Source organism: Siphateles boraxobius, unplaced genomic scaffold (genome assembly GCF_051911475.1).
Source record: "Siphateles boraxobius isolate OS27281-9 unplaced genomic scaffold, OSU_SipBor_1 26, whole genome shotgun sequence".
Lineage (NCBI taxonomy): Eukaryota > Metazoa > Chordata > Actinopteri > Cypriniformes > Leuciscidae > Siphateles > Siphateles boraxobius.
This window is the reverse complement of record NW_027508876.1, coordinates 16,330,342-16,351,092: the sequence shown is the minus strand read 5'-3', so window position 1 is coordinate 16,351,092 and position 20,751 is coordinate 16,330,342. Positions and strand designations below refer to the sequence as shown.

Sequence of the window (20,751 nt, the reverse complement as noted above, 5' to 3'; positions counted from 1 at the left end):
ACACCTTGTGTCCCTGACAGGAAAATACCCTGCTGCGCGATTTGCGCGAAAATATAACGATATTCGAAAAAGCTATTTTATGATCCCAACCCAACTTTGAGAATAGATTAACGCCGATATTTTTTTTTATCGCCCGATAAGAGTCTCACGTTAACGCAGCACGATAACGCCGATAACGACCCACCACTATTTTAAATAAAGTTTCGTTGATTGTTCGCCGGTTCCCGCCTCCTTCTTCCCTGAACATTGCTACACTTACAATGAAAAGATTTAAAGGCTTTCAAAACCCAACTACAGCTTTTACGTTTGCAATACACTATCAGATTAAATACATATTTAAAATCCTCCTCATAGCTGTCGAATTCTCTCTGTTGGATGTTTTATATGAAGTAGAGGAGAGCAGTTGTTTTTTTCTCTTTCTTCTGTCACATCCCGTCTGACTTCACTGCATCTTTTGAGCCTGCGGATTCTCACCTGTCAGGGATGATGTCAAGTCCCCTGACGCTTCCTCAGATTTAGATAGCGCAGATGAACAGTGCAGACACATCACAAATATCAGATGTCAAGAAAGCAAAATGCAGAGTTTGAGTCATCCTCTCGCTTCAAAAGCACATAGACCTGGCTTAAAGGTTAGTGCACGTATTCCCAAACGTTGAGCCTTGAGGACACAAGCTTAAGTCCGGCTTGCATCATCCTACTTGCCTTTTCTTAACTTTACCGAGAATTAGAAAATCCTACTAAAATAAGCTCAAATAAAATCTTTTTTTTAAAAATAAAGAAATAGAAATGTTTAAAAAACTAATAAATTCAATTCAAAATATGAATAATAGTATGATATAATAGTGCATAATACTAAACTAACTGCTCCAAAAAGTACAAAAAAATATTTTATGCCATAAAATATTTTTTTGTATTTCTGACATAATGTGCAGGGTTTGAATTTAGACTGCACTTATGTTCACTTTTTTCAACTAAATGATTTAGAGAAAACATGAATGTTTAAAAAGATGAAAATTAGATAGGAAATACTGCTTTTATTTTTATTGTGGTTTGTACAGTAACATAAAGTTACCATTTTATTCATTTTTTATCTAATGTATTTGATTTATTTGTTTTCTTCTGTTTAATAACAAACAAGTATGTAGATAGAAGTGTCTATCTTTCTTTCTAAACGGAATGAAAAAAAAAACAGAAAAGGCATAAGAATCAATATCAGGAATGAAAATGTGTAAAATGCATAAAACTGCATAAAAATCAAGTACAGAAGAAAATTTAAAATGAAGATGGTAATATTATATAGGCTAAGTACATAATTAAGAAACCGAGTAACAAACTTGATATCACACGTGCAAGTCTGAGCTTGTATGCAAAGGATTCATTCACAGTTTTCACATAACACTGTCAAACTATCCGTGCAGAAAGCAGAAAACAGAACTGACAGAAAATCATAAGAACCCGTGTCTCACTCCACAGTCCACAGAAACAGCAAGTGAGAGAATCACATAGTGTTAAAACAAAAGCAGTGGAGCAGAACCACGCGGACCACCTTCCAAGGCGACTCATTAAAGCCTCTTTTTGGACGCAGACCTCCTTCACCCTGAAGCAAACCCCCGGCTTCAGTAATCAATCTACACTCGCTCTATCTGCTCTGCCACATTTCCAGGACCCCAGACAGAGATGGATGCTGTTCGCAGCCTGACACAAGCTTTCAGAGCAACAGGGGAGGCGGGAGGCTACAGCTCTATCTGGAAAAAGCCCTAAATACATATTAAGTGCTCTCTCGCTATCTGCATCGCTCTCCCCACTCAGTCTATGGTCACAATGCTGTTAGAATCCATCAGACACACTTGCACTGCATTACAAAAGAGGTGGAGGCTTTTATGTAAAACAGACCGTATGGAGAGCCCAGTAGAAAGTCCTGAAAATGGACGATTTAATTTGGTAAAGGTTTGTAATTGTAAAAATGTATAAAAATGTAATTTTTATTAGTGGTTTTTTCAATGTAAGTATGTGAGTGTGTTTAGATTATATTATATATTATATATTTTATACATTATCATATATTATGTATAAAATATATTAAAAAAAAAAATATATATATATATATATGTATATATATATTACATTATACATATATATATATATATATATATATATATATATATATATATATATATATATATATGAGTATAAATATATTATGTATAAATTATATAATATATATATATATATATTATACATAATATATATATTATACAATATCATATATTATGTATAAAATATATATAATCATATATATATATATATATAGTACATTATATTAATTATATATATTAATTTAAACATTATACATGTAATATATATATATATATATATATATATATATATATTTATATTATACATAATATATATTTTATACAATATAATATATTATGCATATCATATATATAATGTTAGATATATATGTATATAATGAATATTTTATACAATATTTTTTATATTAAATATATTTAAATATAATTATTTTTACTATTATTATTAATGATTAACTATATTATTATTACTTTTTATATATATATATATATATATATATATATATATATATATACACACACACACACACACACATTTATCTATCTATTTTAAAGCAAGTGTGACCAGTGGCCAATATAATGCCTATATATATGATATACTATTATACTATATTATTTTAACATATTAAATGATACATCATGCATACATACAATCGATGCCAGTAAAATAACATTTATCTACTCAAAAATAAATTTAAATATATCAGTATATTTGGCTGATCACAAAACAAAAGGCAAATATATCCAAATAATTATGAGTAATTTAATTAGCCTGCCGGTGTAATTCATTTAATCACTGTTTATTAACACCATTAAAATGCAGCAATTAACACCTATGATTTAATTTTATTTCTGTTGTCAGTAGCTCTTAAAAACTGAATGTACAGACTAGTGTTTTTATTAGAAAAGATGAACAGGAGATCATCAGTCAAGTTCACTGGCTATCCATTTATGCTCCATTAAATTTATTATGCCATAATTCAAAAGATATACATTTAGACATCAAAGACGAGGTCCTAAAATCTCCACATAAATGGACCACAAAAATAAATCCATTCATTTTACAACAAATGTCAACCATCCTCCTTTACATGTCAGCGATTTGATTAAAGGTCTTCAGTAATCTTCAAGGCAGTTTGGTGTCCCCATAAACTCATAATCACTCAAACAACCCTTTCACTCATTTTGTAACGTCATTCACCCACATAAAAATTACGAGTCAGTTAAACCGGGCCTAGAAACCATGGAAAATCATTTTCAGAAGACTGACAACTCATGATTCAGCTCGAAGAGCAACCGCTGGTGAAATGGCATCACATTAATAAGCTACGGTAAGCTGAAGGAAAGGAGAAAAAAAAATCTCCTGATCTGGGTCTCATGCTTTATTCTCAAAGAACATAAGGTCCAGAGTTTCAAACATAAACAGGATGCTCTCCAAGTCTTTCCTAAAAATAACAACAGATAAGGTCTGGCGGGATTATAAACTGGACCTCTATTAGAGCTGCTGAAGCGCTGTCCTTATTTAAATGCACAAAAGTCTTTCATACTAGCACAGAACGGAAACACAGAGGCCGAGGGGATTTGTCAATGTGAAGTTTTACATTCAGTGAGTCAGGGCTAAATATAAGGACTGCGGTTTAAAATGACAGCTAAAGAAGGGTAATGAGGTTTTGTGGTTTTAGGACTACGTAAACATATCAGCCAGTGTGGAGAGATGGTGCTAATCTGCATTGATATGTGGGCATATCTGTCCATCAAAGCAGAGAGCTCTCTCTTTCACTCAAAACACATTCAAACCAGCTTTGTTTCTTTGTAAAACTCAAAAATCATCCTGAAAGCATTGGCATTCTGCAGAACAGAGGCAGTTCAAAGCAGTGTATTACTCTAGTCCTGCTCCAATCTGGCAGCGCTGCAGATCGAATCAACTATTCTGTGATAAAAGAGTCTCTCTTGTTGTTACTGTAAGTTCACACACACACACACACACACACACACACACACACACACACACACACACACACACACACACACACACACACACACACACACACACACACACACACACACACACACACACACACACACACACACACAAAACACCTTTATGCAGCACAAATCTCTACTTGTTTTAGACTTGTAGGCCCCTATTATAAAGAACTCTGAATCAAACTTTGAAGCTGCTAATTTACTGGTATGTAGACATGTTTATAAATCTGCATGAAACTGAAGTTGCCATAGCCTTTTCTTACCTATTCCTAGCTAACAAAAATATGTTCTATGTAAAAAAACATATGTTTTTACATTGCTTTAACTTATCAAAATTAAGTTAAGCTATTTTCAACTTGAGAATATGAGTTATGAGTTATATAACTTTTTTGTCAGTTTAATGTAATTTAAGTTGAAATGACTTAAACATCCAAGTTAATTGCACGTAAAATGTAAGGCAGCAACTTTTTTTCATCAAACATAATGGGAATGCAACTTTTTAATGTTCTCTGAACATTCTGAAACAAGTAACATTTAAAAACCATTAGATGAATGTCCTGTTTCAGAAACAAAACTTTCAATGAACAATGTATAAATAACGTTTTTGTGCTAACGTTTTGAGAACGTTATTAAAGACCAGATATCTTTGAAACAACAAACAAGAATGTTTGTTCATAACTTTTGAGAAATTATCTCATTGCAGGAGGGAGGGAAAGTTATTTTGGTTAAAGATTAATGATCCTGTGCATGCATAAATCATTTAACAATACATTTTTTAACGGAATATTGCGGTATTTATTGTAATTTTGATTTCATGGTGATTTTACAATAATACCCATATCTTGTTCACATCTTATTCTCAATTGCCCATTTCTAAAAAAAGAAAAAAGAATTACGAATAATGAATTCCCTCTACAGCCCGAAGGAGACAGCAAATAATATGTGTGGAAACCAAACAACAGCAATTAGAATAATCACCAACATCAAGAGCAAGAATATGAATCACAGTCAAAATACAATCAGTGATAATTACAAAGAATTGCACCACATCAGACCAACCTCAGCTCGCCCTGTCCTGACATAAGAGCTCATGTTTTCATACAACATAGTTATCTAATCTACTTCAGTAGCTAGGGCAACCTCAATACACTTTTACAGGAGACAATTATGCCTTAAGTTACACTCTCTCCTCCATTGTTGTCTGATCTGCCATCAAGGTTGTGTTGCACGTATTCACAGCAACCGTTCACCGTCTTACCGATTGAATAAGTTGGTGCCTCATTAGCCCTGACCTGTCTGTTCTTCAGACCAGCTGTTTCCTCAAGCCTGACTTACTCTACAAGGGTAATAAAGTGGCAGCCATAGTTGAATTCTTCTCTCAAGACTGTTCTGTGATCAGTACCGGAGCACCAGCTCTGAATGGAGATGTGGCGAGCTGAGAGCTAAATATAGACGAGGGACAAAACCGCTCGTAAACAATGGAAAAATTCCCTGGCTGGCAGTGAAATGAAAAGTGTGTGAGGGACTATGATGAATGGAATTACCTTATTTAAAAAGACAATTCACCCAAAAATGAGTATTGTTATAATGTGTTGTTCCAAACCTGTACGTGTTCAGTAAAACACAAAGGAAGCAATTTTATAGCTACACATACACTACCGGTCAGAAGTTTGGAATAATTAAGATTTTTAATGCTTTTGTAAAAAAGCATCATGCTCACCAAGGATGCATCTACTTGTTCAATTAACTTGTTCTCTCACATGATTCTTCAGATGTCAATCTAATGCTGTTCAAATATTATAAATGAATGGTTCTTCTTTATCAAAGTTGAAAACAGTTTTGGCTGTTTAATATTAGAATGATTTATTGTGGATCATGTGACACTGTATATTTGATCAGATATATGCAGCCTTGGTGAGCATAAAATATTTATTTCAAAAACATAATTCCATTATTTCAAATGATTGAAAGTCATACAGAGGTTTTTGATGAACTATCCCTTTAAGATCCCTTTTGGTATTGTGTTTGCTGCTGATTATGTTAATAAAAACAGGGGAGGTGAGTGGAACAACAGGCTCTCAGAGTTGTCAAGATGTGCAGGTGCTAGTGACGGCATACTAACAACTTTACAATAGCTGCTGATGCCTTGGTAACACATGCAGGCCACTGGCCGACTAATAACTTGGGTTACAAATAGGAATAAAGTCAGTCTTCATATTACTAAAGCATCCACGGGGCGTTCTATAATAAAGGTACTTTCAATGTAACAGTGTACGGCATAATGGCTGACATTTGCAAATCTGTATCAATGTTAACCATAAACTCAATGATCTCATGTTGACTAAATTATCGCTTTAGGACAATAACAGTGCTAAAGTGTTTAGAGTTTAGGTAAAATCAATGACCCGGAGTATTTTTTTTTTTTTTTTTTGGACTGCTTTTTACACGTCCACTGAGATTCCGTGTTGAATCTGCACTGAAATTCGAACTGCTCTCATTGCCCAAAGGTATCTTACTCTTTCAGAATTCAGCACTTTTTTTGCTTTACATTCCCGAGCCTCTTTGTCCTACGGGACCTTAACGACCGTGCCTTTGCAGGTGAATAAACTCAAAGGACTTGCACTGCTATGATCTAGAAGTAATTTAACCATCTGGACCAGGGTCACGTTTTTCCAGAAGCCTGCTGGTGGTGATAGACTATAGAGATTAGTCTTAAAAAAAGTATCCTATACTGAAGTGCAACAACCTTTAAGCAAGTAGAGAAACACTGAAGGGAACTTGGACATCTTCCAGCGCTTGAATGCATCATATATTCAGCATGGGTAAAATACATAATGATACAGTCTGGAGAGATCAATGAAACAGGGAAGCCACGTGAACCACTAATTTCAGGAACGATGAACGTGTTCAGAGTCATTAAGCAAACACATTTGCTCGCAAAGTACTTTTAAAAGATCATTTCCATTTTATGATAAATTTTACTCTGTTACATTCAGAGAGTGATTAAAAAAGATCACATTTGACAATAGTTGACCATTTGAGGGAATGTCCAAAGTTGATACTATTATGCCTAATGACCTGACACATTCTCTATTGAATTGAAATGAGATGTTTGATGATAATAGCAGCATGGCGACAGTTTGGACACGCTACAAAGGTCACAATGCTGGAAAATCAAATATAGAGAGGTTTATGTAGTATATATAACTATTGGTAAAATGAATGAACTTGAACAGTCATGGTGGCTGTTAAAATAGAGTGGGACATCAGGTAAACTGCACAGACACTTCATGATTGATTGTCCTTTAAATATAAGGAGACAATCAAACGTAGCAGTCATTAATCTTTGCCAGTCATTAATAAAAATAAAAAAAGCCACAAGAGTCTTTATCATTCTGAAAATGTCTTCATTTGTCGTAAATCATCACCACAGTCTCAATAATAACAAAAAATCCACCAGTAAGTGAAAATCGGCTTCTTCTCTTAAACTATAAAGAATATAAATTACCAAAGTTAATTGTGCTGTATACTTCTACATGATTATGGCATATATTGAATTAGAAAAAATATGCTTTATTGCAAAATTGCAAACAGCTTTGCTATAATACACAGCCTACATGAGATCACATATGGTAGCCTGAGTTACCATCTACAGCTTGTTTCAGATTATTTCTATGCTGGTCGTTTGTGCACTGAAAATATGCTTCTTTAAGCTCATATAAAACGTTTATTTAATTTAATAGCTATAATAATGTGTTAAGTGAAGTATATTTATTGTAGAGAAGTTAGGTCCTCTCATTTGAGCAAAATAATACTGACAGAAAAAAAACACATTACACATAAAATAGAGTAAAAAGTAATTAAGACCCAATTAAGTAAAAAAAAAAAAACAGACACTGAAGAAAAGGCTAATAAGGTGTAGACAAAGCCATTTTCTATATAGCCTACTGCTAACAATAATATTCATACAGTTTATGCAGGATACGAATTAAGACGTGAGACTAAAACTACTCTGAGGCAGCACCACCACGCGGTAAATATGATTTCATCAGCAAAAGTTCCACAATACACGCACATGAAAGAATAGCCTTGTTAATGTGTGTGAGAGAAAAATACATATAGGCTAAATAATGTTTTGAATGCGAAATATAGCTATTGATCTGAATTCATTCTTAAGAAACACTTGTTCTTGTTCATTACAAGAGAACGACAGAGAGAGTATTTGTAGGCTACAGCAAATAAGCATTACATATCTCTTCATTGATTATTTGAACACCTGAGTCGCGTATGGAGAAAAACAAATGGGTTAAGCTACTTACCAAAAGAAGTGTCACAATATTCCTCCTTATCATGTAGGTGAGAAGAAGCAAAGAGTCAGGGAGTTCTGTGAAATGTGACGTGTTAATCCCAATATCTCTACAGTCCGCAACGGGGGAATAGTCCTTATGAGCGCAGCTTTCTATATGAACTGATCCTCAAACGAACGCAATAAGAACAAATGACTTCCACTACTTTCTCAGACGACAGAGAGCGGAGCGGGAAAAGACGTGTAGCAGAGCCGCGAGTCTAAACTCACTGGGCAGTTTGTGTGAAGCGCTCCGGTCAGAGAGCGACAGAATGAGACGTGTCTACACTGCGAGCGAGGCGACGCGACGCGAACAAGACCAGAGCGCCCCACTGAACCAACGAGCCTGTCTGCACTGCAAGGAGCGCGTGGACAGCTTCATTGATTATGATGGGGGTGTTCTAGTTTGCGCAACAGTTCTCTTGCCGAATAACATTTGAATTTACTGAGAGTGGAATGGACGTTTTTAAAATAAAAACAAATTTTTTTGTTGCAAAATTCTTATTCTGATACCACCAGAGGTCACACTTTACATCAGTGCCCATAAAATAGTGTAATTTCATAAACGATTGTTCGTTTTTTCCCCGTTATAATGACCGTTGACTGTAACAGTAGCCGACTCCTATTACACGATTCCTCACCAAATAGGCTAAATAAAACAGCCAGCCTATATGCAAACTATCCTAAAGTATAATCATGGCATAAAAATTGACTATTCTTGTGTTTTTATGGAATATTGCAATATAGGCTATGTAGCCTAATAAATGATTTAGGCTATCCATGCGTTTCATTTTTTAAACCCGCCCTAATAATCTTTAATTCATAGCCTATAGGCTATCTTCCCTCTCTCTTGTTGGGACCTGCAATATCAAATAACTTTTTTTACCTGTATTTTTTTTTTTTTTTTTTTTTTTGCACAGAACCGGAACATACAAAATAATAAGCATAGGCCTATAGCCTACATCCATTTTTTTTTTACTTGTTCAAGAAAACATTTCACTCGGATACTCGTCACAACAAGGAAGAAAACACTATAAAAACACATCCGAAATCACATGCCTACTTGTTTTGAGTAATACTTATTTTACGATCGCTGAAAAAGTATGTTAGCATATGCATGTAAACTAGACGTAGCCTACTACATTAGACATGCTATCTTTTTTACGTGATCCATCATTAGACCTATCATCCATCATTTTTCACTTTCATAAGTCTACAATGGATGTTTTATTAATATACCACATTAAAATATTCCAATGAATTTCAGCACAGTGAAAAAGGAAATCAAGAGTTATTTACAGCTGTTCAGATTAAAAGATTCAGTTGTAGGGCAACTCACTAGGGTGCAATGCTTTTTTGGGGAAAAGCCTGTTTTTTAGTATCGGAAAGTATAATGACTTGGATATAATGCCCTACTTGTGATAGAGAGTTGCTATGCAGCCAGAAAAGGAGGGAAAAAAAGAATGAACGACTGTGCAAATATTATATGCAATTGCCTACATGAAAAGCAGAGTATTAAATTCCATGAATGACATACTGTGTCTGTGAGAAGTTCAAAATGAGTGGCAATAACATTTACATTTGGATAATGCACAGTGTTCTTGGAACACAAGGAGATTAAAGCCGTTATCAAGTTTAGATGTGGACCAAAACCTTAATCCTGAGACAATCTTATTTGCTGTGTTCATTAGCCAGAAAACATTGCCAAAAAGCAATCAAATATTTGCCAGCCTGAAGGCAAGTGCGATCATCTGCTATTATTGCGTCCATAAAAAGGATATAGAGACTTCTGAGGACTCACAAATCAAAAAGCATCCTGTATCGCTTGACAACTGTGTTTAACAATACATAATTCCAGACTCCTGATGAAAGCTTTGAAGACAGTCTAATGATTAAGTTGCCAGGCAACGGTCTGCTAATATTAAGACCCCTTCACCTGGCTCTAATGTGGGTTTTTGAACATGTTTTGGCAGGGCGGCGAGATTATCGACTACACAAGTTTGTAGTAGAAACAGTATTCACTCAGAAATTGCTAGTAAATTTCATAAACAATTACAAAGAAAAGGAAAGTAACACATTGAATTAAACGTGAAGTTTTGAAGTAGAAAAAAGTATTTTCCAACCCGATCTCATGGGAAAACAATGTTTTCTATATAGAACCCCCAACAAGTTCTATATAGAGACCCATCTACACTACATCGAGACCAATCTGCGTCAGATTTCATCAAAAATAACTTAATTTGTGTCCCGAAGATCAACAAAAGTCTTACGGGGTTGGGACAACATGAGGGTGAGTAATTACTGACAGAATTTTCATTTTTGGGTGAACTAACCCTTTAATACTTTTATGTTTAACAGGTTATTTCAGTATTTTCTATTGATAACGCATGTTTACGAGCTGTTTAATTTATAAAATGTAATCAAAATAAGTAAAGATTCAGAGAACTAAATCCAAACTGATCCCATGATGGGAACCCCAAAAGGTTCTATATATGAAGCACATGACAGAACCCTTTAAGCTTCTATATATAACCTTATATTCTATATTATAACAGTGTATGTTACAAAGTGGCAATTTCGTATTCATTCATACAATGTGAATCGTACAAAAACGTATGATTAATACAAAAAAAAGTTAGCATGAAGGTCCACCCCTAAACATAGCAATCAGTGTGGCGTAAACAGATTGTACAAAAATGTACAAATGAGATAATCCTAATTCACACAAATTAGCCACCAGTTCACCAAAATGTAAAATAGTTAAGAGTTGCCATGACATTGTGTTGTATTTTCTTGCAAAACGTACTCCAATACTTAAAAAAAAAAAGTTACATTGTATTTGTCCAGACATGCAGCATAACGCCTCATTGCCCAAACCGGTCACCACTTTTCCAACAGGACCATGTCAACCAGCCTTGTGCAACACAACCTCCATCCATCACCAAACAACCATTTGCCAAGTTTGGCCCCCACTGGGAGCATTAAAACAAAGGGGAAGCATTGAGCTAAACAACTACCTCAGCAGTGATTCCATCATAACTGACAGGGGTCCCTGGGGCCACTCAGGGTACCATGAAGGAGGATGTCAAGCTGCCCCTTAAGTCCATCAGGCATTATTCACCTCTGTGTACCAGCACGCAGCTCGCTGGGGCGCAGTGAAAAGTCCCTCGGTGGGTCAGGTGATTTCCCTCGCTCGGGCCGGCTGTGTTGGAACTATTGACCCCTGTATGAAGAAGGAGGTTTCTAAAGTGGGTTTTGTAGAATGATGCTCAGAGAATAAAAATGGATGAAGAGATGTAATGAAATGTACTTGGGGATCTGTATGTCAGCACTTTTATTTTTTTAAGTTTAGCCAGTTGCAGACAAGATGGATAGCATTAGAACCTTCTTATTCTAAGAGTATGACGGGGGAAGTCAGTAATCTGAGCGATATCGAGTCAAGTTCACCTTCAGCTTTAAAAACCAATTTAGGGGCACAAAATGAAGATGAGCTTTTTAAGTGGCTATACAAGTATTAAAAATGAGTTCACACTGAAATAAAGCTGAAGCTCGGATTTCCAGGGATATTAACAGTGATTAAATTACATTATTTTAGCTCAACGTGAGGCCCATAAAACAAATGCTCAACGGGTTCCATAAAGGAACACTGCAGAAGACAGAACCAATATATTACATTAAGTGAAATTTACCTCACGTCAGATGCTTTTTTTTCCTCACGAGGAGAGCAGGGAGATGTGGAGATCTCATGTTTCAGGGGAACTTCCCTGCCCTCCATTATACACTGAGGCCTTTCAGCGGAGGTTAAAATGCCACAGCCCACAGTCACAACCTTTTCACCTCAAACCCAAATAGACTAAAGCTTGCCATTATAGGAATTACAGGTCATCTGCTTGTGCACTAAGCAATTTAAGATAATAACAACTCAGATTTGTATATTCTGTATGGAACTTTCCACAAATAGGATATAACACAAGTATTTTGTGTTTTATTTGAGATTTGACATTTTTTGCAACCCTTTTACCAGACTTGGCACAAAGTGCTTAAATTGTCCAAGTCATTTAGTTAGAAACATATGAAATTTGAAGGATGACAAAACATATGACAATAAAAAAGATGATGTTGAAAATTTAGCCTTAAAATAATCTGTTACTCATTGTTCGTTTGGGAACTCTTATAGCATAAATGAATGCATTTTTTTTTACTAGAACTTGGGTAAGAGAATTTAATTGTTAAGCTTGCCAAAAAATGGATAAAATGCATTTTATAATAATAACAACATCAAGAACCACATATCTAATATGTGGAACCAAAAATGGCCTCTATCGCTTTAGAAAAAAAAAATGACAGAAAATTGTACCATTCATGGAAAGTGCTTACAAGGTCATTTTGTCACGCACTGCAAAAAAATTCTGGCCAAAATATATTTGAAAAATATCCTAAATATATGTTGTACACAGTGAAGCTCTATGATATATATTTTCCAAATTGAAAATATATTTCGCTTCAACCTTCATATACCAAAATATATTTCAAAACATATTTCAGGGGCAAGAAAATAAATTCTTCCAATCTTACAGCCTGCATTTACACCAAATGTGGATGGAATAGCCTACTAGAGACCAAAACTATGTTTTGTATCCACCACTTAAAATTACAATCTAAAATACACTGATCAGCCACAAATTTAAAACTGCCTAAATAGCTAGGCAACTTTTTTTCATGTTCATCAAACTATTATTGAACAATGTGTGACAAGGGTGCATTATTTATTAATTTATTTACTGGTTGGAATATTGTTAAGTATGTTCATTGCTGATTTTTATTAAAATGTTCATGTACTAGACTACAAATTAAGTTTTTCTTTAAATGTGAAATGTAAATGTATGTTCTTTGTTTGAAATATATGGAGGTCAAATATATATTTTAATATATTTATATAGGCCTATATATATATATATATATATATATATATATATATAATTGATTTCCATTACACGAGAGTAGATGTTAAAACTTCATGCTGATTTGTACTCGGCTTTCGCCAAGATAAGCACCAACTAAGACGTAGCTTTACAGTAACCTATGCTTCTCCATCCATTTACGCTTCTTTCCATCTGGTGACGTGAATCTCCTTCTGTCTGGTGTTAATAGTGTATTTGCGCGTCAGCACACACAACGGCTGCAACCACAGTGCGGTCCCCCCATAACAACCCTCTGGATTGAGCGGAGTAGGGAACATCTCTAGGGTCTTCAAGTGGGCACCTTCCGTCCTCAGTGTTTCGTCGACTAGCCCACGACACCTCAAGAGGGCTCGACAGTGACTCTGGCGTCCCAGAGTCACCCCCCTCCGTCCCTCACTCAACTCAGCCCAGCTTACTGACCTCTACTTCCCTCTTGCTGCTGAGACCTAACCACAATCTCACAATCTCTCCGCAACCCAACCATACGCGCCAACCCGTTTGACTAAGGCTGTCGAGCCCCACTGGTGCGTTAATATGCAGTTTCAGTGGCAACGGTTCCGTATGGCATACCACCTACCGCAAATCACAATATCTGCCCAACCACCCGTCATTCACGCAATATACAGAGGAACGTAATGACTGTAAATACTATACAACCTCTACAAATAAACCAACAGTGCTGCTGAGACCTAACCACAATCTCACAATCTCTCCGCAACCCAACCATACGCGCCAACCCCGTTTGACTAAGGCTGTCGAGCCCCACTGGTGCGTTAATATGCAGTTTCAGTGGCAACGGTTCCGTATGGCATACCACCTACCGCAAAACACAATTTCTGCCCAACATCACGTCATTCACGCAATATACACAGGAACGTAATGACTGTAAATACTATACAACCTATACAAATAAACCAACACCCTTCAAGTTTTCAAGAATTCTACGAAACCGTAGCATGGCGGCCTGTACTCAGCCAGCTAGAATCTTTCCGTCTCAACCACAGCCAGTTGCTGCTCCTTTCTGCTGCTTCAGATAAGTTCTTTACTGTGGGACGCAACTCTTGACCACTGAATCCGACGTCTCTGAGGAACCGGGTTGTAGAGTGTGCCACAAAACCTCGACAACCCACTTCCACTGGATAAACCCGGACTCTCCATCCTCGCTGTTCTGCTTCAGTGGCCAGATGAGCATACCGCAATTTCTTCCTCTCATATGCCTCATCTACCGCATCCTCCCATGGCACTGTTAACTCTATCAGTTGAACAATGCGTGCTGTCTCAGGTGGAAAAATAAGCCGTTGATCAAGATCAGCCAGCATCTTCCAGTCCCTAGCAGCTTCCAGTTGTCCTGGGCGAGAATTGGTGTTAGCACCTTTTCTTGGTGGTTGCTCGCCTGGGCGGAGGAATATTGTCTTCTGCGTGTAATGTTTTGCTAGAACAGGCGGCAACTTATTGGTCATACTACGCTTGCCTTCCAATGCTAAAGCCAAACATCGCAATACTTGGTCATGGCGCCAAGTAAACCGACCTTGGCTAAGAGCCACCTTACATCCTGTCAAAATGTGCCTTATTGTGGCAGGTGATGAACACAAAGGACAAGAGGGATCCTCTCCTACCCAGAGGTTTAGGTTCTGCGGTGATGGGAGAACATCATATGTTGACCTAATAAGGAAACTGATCCTACTCTCTTCCATTGACCAAAGGTCTTGCCAGCCCATTTTTCGTTGTTCCACACTCTCCCATCTCATCCACTCTCCCTGCTTGGCCTGGGAAATGGCCTTTATACATCTCATCCTCTCCTCCTGCTTTCGCACCTCGTTGACTACCAGCTTCCTCCTTTGAGCTGGGCCTGCCTTGTGCCATTTAGGAGGAGCTAAACTAAGCCCAAAACCCCCTCTTCCATGCTGTACCTGTCCCACGATATCCCCAATTTGAAGGTCAGCCTTTGCCTCTACTACAGATTTCTTTGCTGACCACTTTCTACCAGTTGTTACCACAGGGGCTGCCTCCCTTACACGTTTGTCGCGTGACTCTGCTAAAGTCATTTCCAGTCTGACCTTGGCACACTTAAACTCCTCGGTTAAAGCAGAGACTGGCAGCTGCAATACTCCTTTACTATAAAGTCCCACTCTGCTGAGGCAGCGTGGAACTCCCAACCATTTCCTGATGTATGAACTTATTAACGCTTCCAGCTTATCCACTGTTGTCAAAGAAACCTTTAGACCAAACTGAAAGCACCAGAGTTTTAGTTTGCCTGGTAGAGCACAGCTGTTTATGCTCTTCAACCCTTCCACTGCTTGTCGTCTAACTTCTCCCACTCAAACTGTGTCCTTTAGATCCCCATCGTACCATCTCCCTAGACTCTTCACTGGCTTCTGAGAAACTGTTGGTATTGCCTCACCATTAATGAAGAATATTTTATCTACTACCTTGGCTTTAACTATTGAGATGCTCCTTGATTTAGAGCTTAAATTGCATTTGTGCCCATTCAATATTATCTGTTAACTTCCCCAATAACCGATTAGTGCAGGCTACCGTTGTAGTCATGGTTGTCATGTCATCCATGTATGCTCTGATTGGTGGTAGTCGCATCCCAGAAGCCAAGCGCTCTCCTCCTACTACCCATTTTGATGCCCTAATGATTACTTCCATTGCCATGGTAAAAGCCAGTGGAGAAATGATGCATCCTGCCATTATTCCAACATCTAAGCATTGCCATGTAGTGCTGAATTCTGGAGTTGAGAAACTAAATTGCAAATCTCCAAAATAGGCTTTCACTAAATTTGTTATCGACATCGGTACCCTGAAAAAATCAAATGATGCCCAAAGAAGCTCATGTGGCACTGAACCATATGCATTAGCCAAATCCAGGAATGTCACGTGGAGCTCCTTCCTCTCCTTTTTAGCTGTTTGTATTCGTTGCCAGATAACACTGATATGTTCTAAGCATCCTGAGAATCCTGGAATGCCCGCTTTTTGAACTGAAGTGTCAATGAAGCCATTCTTTAATAGGTAGGTTGACAATCTCTGAGCAATAATGCTGAAGAAAATTTTGCCTTCGACGTTTAATAGTGATTCTGGTGGATTGACAGGTGGGATGTCTGACGGAATTGACATAGGCTCATGCCTTTTTGCATCTGTATGCGTTTCCTCCAAATATCTCTCTAGCTCAACCCTAGATGCTTTTAAAGTGCCATTCTTCTCACTGGTGAATAACTTCTTTATGAATTTGAATGGATCTTTATAGAAATTAGCCCTCGCACGTTCCTTCTTTTTGTAGCGTTTCCGTAGGCGCTCAGCTCTGCGTAATGTTGCAAGCTTATCTTTTATGGCCCTTTGTAAGAGATTGAGTCCCTCCTTCTGACTTTGTTCCGCTCTTTATCCAGCTTCTTTTCAACTGTACCAGTTAATCTTTCCAATGCAAAGCATAGATCTGTGTTTACCGTGTCCCATGCAGTTTTCTCACTAGCTCTTGGCCATCTAACTCCAGGCCTATGCCCGTTGAGGTTCTTTTCTCTCTTATGCTGGTTAGTCTGACCGGGTTCACAAGAATCAACAGGTTACTAACTGTTCAAACCCTCATCTCCTCTATGACAGGGGTGCTGATATCCTGCGAACTGTGGTTTGCTTCCTGTCGCTGGATTTCATTCGACTGACTTGACTGACTCCGTAAGAAGTACTGATCAATGCGAGGCCCTTGTCCCTTCTCCCTCAAGTATTTCATTTTCCCTTGATGAATCTTCAAAGCCCTGACCGTTGTCGCCTTGCTCCAGCCACAGACACAAGCTTGGAGTTCAATGGCTTTGCTAACTGCTGAACCTGAACTAGTCTTTTGTGAAGTACTCTCCATACTCATATCCGTTTCCATTCCAAAGTCGTTAACCATGTTGTCCACCATTGAGTGATATATATATAAACCACCAATTTCTACCAATACAATTTTTGCCTGTTTTTTTATATATTTTAAGAAATATATATTTAAAATAGGCCAATAAATAAATAAATAAATAAATATATATTTATTGGCCTATTTTAAATATATATTTCTTAAAATAAATAAAAAACAAGCAAAAATTGTATTGGTAGAAAATATATTTATGTAAAAATATTTTACCAACTAAATTTTTTGTATATTTTAATTATGATTTCAAATATTTAAAAATAATTTTTTGCCATATGGGGTTACACAAATTGTTTTTTTTTAGCATCTAGCTTCTTATTATAAACTGTAAACAAACATTAGCTAAAGATTTGTTATTTAACTTACAATAGAACTTATTTCCAGATGCCCTCAGTGACTCCTTCCTAAACCAGCACATTAATCATTATTATTACAGTGTGTTTGATCATGTTGTTGTGGTGTTCGCTAATCGAAATGTTGCAATTAAGTTGGGCTTCAAAACATGCTTCACCCACCTCGGTGCAGGTAAACATCCATCATCTCTCACTCCCACAGAAGAGGCCACTGGATCTTAACAAGCGGCCCAAAAACACTCATATGAAAACAGTTTGTTGACAAGCAAGTATACATTGGGGTAATTGGTTTCAGGCACATACCAGACAAGTTAATTAATTTTAATTACTCACGGTGAACGACAGAGGTCAGACAAAAGTGCAGACAGGGTGGGAAGAAGTTTAGTTTGCCACCAAGTTGTTCACAAAAAAAACAAAACAAACACAAACTTTGAGACAAGAGGGCGGGTTGTTGCAACTACTAATCTTCTCTCTGTGTCGGCCTCACATCTTCAAAGCTTGTCATAATATTTACAGCGCATCATGAGTACATTGAAAAACTAACATTTCTCTAATATATGACAATAATACGCATTAAACACCCTCTTTTCAGATGTTTTGATGTTACAAAGGATTACTGCATTGACATCTGCAAAAGAGTCAAATTGGAATTTATTTTTATTTTTAAATGAGGACCTTGAAAATTTTAACAAGATGTACAAATGAAAAAGATCATGATATACCACCCTTTGTTAGACCAGAAATATCGTTATAATTACTTACATGGTCTACTTACTTCCTAGAAATTGGATTGTCTGGAAGATGGCGAGCCAGTTTCCACATTGAGTTTAATTTCATGCAATGCAGTGAGAGCAAAAGAGCAGTGATAAAGCACACATATATGGGTTTGTGACATCCCAGTAAAATCACACGCGTCGGCAGAAAGGACACTTTTATGGGTTGAAAAATAAAGGCAGGTGCTTTAAAGTCAGCTGGAAATGTGTTCACAAACCATTTTACTGAGCTAATCTGACATATTCAATAAAGGTAAAAGTAGAAGACTTAATTTTATCCATCATTGATTAGATGTGAAAAATAGGTGTTACGTACTAGAATGACACCAGTTGGATGGAAGTTATAGGTTGTGCTCTTGGTGACATCAACAAACAATTATTATGAAGATAAATTATTTAAATTAAATTAAGTGGCCATTCTCAAAGAACACATTATTGCATTCCACTGAGCTGCTTTTCTGCTATTTTTAAAGGCTATGTACAGTAAACATGCGCCTAAATGGATGTGTTTGACAGTTGCGCTCACGTCTAACATCTTTTGCTCTGTGGCATGTTTTAAAAACCGCATCTGTAGGCCTATACATCTTTTTAAATTGTGTGTCATCCGCTTCCGGTAAATTTTAGCTGTACAAAACAGCTCGTAAGGCTGCTTGATATTGCAAAAGTGTCATATTATTTTAGTGTTGCTGTAATTATAAACACTCGGCACAGGTTTGTAGGTGCAAATAGGTGCAAGTAGTTTTACAGTTTACTGGGGCTGGGCAGTGGGCAGTATATCGTGGCGAAGATTTAAAAGGTCTATCGTTAGAGATTATGTCGTGGTATGTAAATATATCTTACGCTGAGCGTAGTACTACAGGAGAGACCGAAGACGGCGGGGCAAAGCAGAGGGAGCAGTTCACCAAGAACCCGTTCGCCTACCAGTCTAAGCTCCTGGGGGACAAAAGATCGGGTCAACTTCAGGCATCAAGGGAAGAGGCAGAGAAGTACCTCTCAAGCACACACAGTGATTCAGGAAGGGGCACCGAACTTGAGATCGGAGAGACCCTGATGAAACTTGGAGAACCAACTACCAAGTTTGCTGACCAAGAACCCTCATGGAAGGAGGTTAATGACTTTCTCAAAAGGGCAAGGGCTGGCTCAGCACCAGGCCCAATGGGATTCCATACAAAGTGTATAAACAATGTGAGCGGGTGAGAAGGAGACTCTGGAAGCTGTTGAAGGCGCTGTGGAGGGGGAATGTCACAGTGTTGGGTTTGTGTTCCCCTGATGTCCACTAGATGTCCTCCTTTCCCACGGTGTCCTTCACTTATGAACTACATTTCCCACGATCCTTGTCTCATCATTGCACTCAGCTGTTTCTTATCACTGATCATTGCACTCAGCCAATTCCCCATTTTCATTGTCGATTCCCTGTGTATATAACCCTGTCTGTTTCAGTATGTGTCACGGAGTCCTTGTATTATGTCCCCACACTTCCGTTATTTGTATCATACTGGTTCTCGTTTGTATTTTATGTTTTGGATTGCCTTATTGGACTTTTGACCCCTGCCTGGATGACTAAGAGTTTGGATTGCCCTTTTTTATTAAACTACTGCTTTTGGATTTTCTGCCTCCAGTGTGTGTTCCGTGACAGAAGGACTCCGTCACACAAGATCCAGCGGTATGTTTCTCAATATCTCTTCCCCAGCCACCGAGCGGGAGAGAAGGGAGTTTTTTAAGGGGACCCGATTAGTTAAGTTTCGTGGAACCCGTGGAGGTCGCAGTGGAGGAGGTGGTCGAGAGCCTGTTCACGTCCCGTCTGCCCAGTCAGAGACTGTTCACGTCCCGTCTACCCAGTCAGAGACTGTTCACGTCCCGTCTGCCCAGTCAGAGAATCTTCACGTTCCGTCTGCCCAGCGAGAGACTGTTCACGTTCCGTCTGCCCAGCGAGAGACTGTTCACGTCACGTCTGCCCAGCGAGAGACTGTTCACGTCACGTCTGCCCAGCGAGAGACTGTTCACGTCACGTCTGCCCAGCGAGAGACTGTTCACGTCACGTCTGCCCAGCGAGAGACTGTTCACGTCACGTCTGCCCAGCGAGAGACTGTTCACGTCACGTCTGCCCAGCGAGAGACTGTTCACGTCACGTCTGCCCAGCGAGAGACTGTTCACGTTCCGTCCGCCTTCCTGGGCCGGGACTATCTGGAGCGTCTGGCTCGGATCCTGGACATGCCCGTGTCTGCTGTTCCAGAGCCGGAACCAGTGTCTGCTGTTCCAGAGCCGGAGCCGGAGGCAGAGCCAATGGCCGTTCCAGAGCCGGAGGCAGAGCCAGTGCCCATTCCAGAGCCGGAGGCAGA

The 20,751-nt window shown here is 38.0% G+C and overlaps 1 protein-coding gene across 2 annotated transcripts in view; it reads right to left on the bottom strand.

Annotated features, from left to right (window-relative positions):
- The window catches only part of sema5a (sema domain, seven thrombospondin repeats (type 1 and type 1-like), transmembrane domain (TM) and short cytoplasmic domain, (semaphorin) 5A), a 158,142-nt gene extending 140,098 nt beyond the window's left edge, over positions 1 to 18,044 (bottom strand). The window contains exon 1 of one of the 2 annotated variants that reach the window (XM_077244513.1): positions 17,973 to 18,044. The gene's annotated coding sequence lies outside the window, so the exon portion shown is untranslated. Of the gene's footprint in view, positions 1 to 8,398; positions 8,817 to 17,972 lie in introns of those variants that run through there. The other variant, XM_077244512.1, reaches the window with a different exon arrangement.
- Positions 18,045 to 20,751: the final 2,707 nt, after the last annotated feature.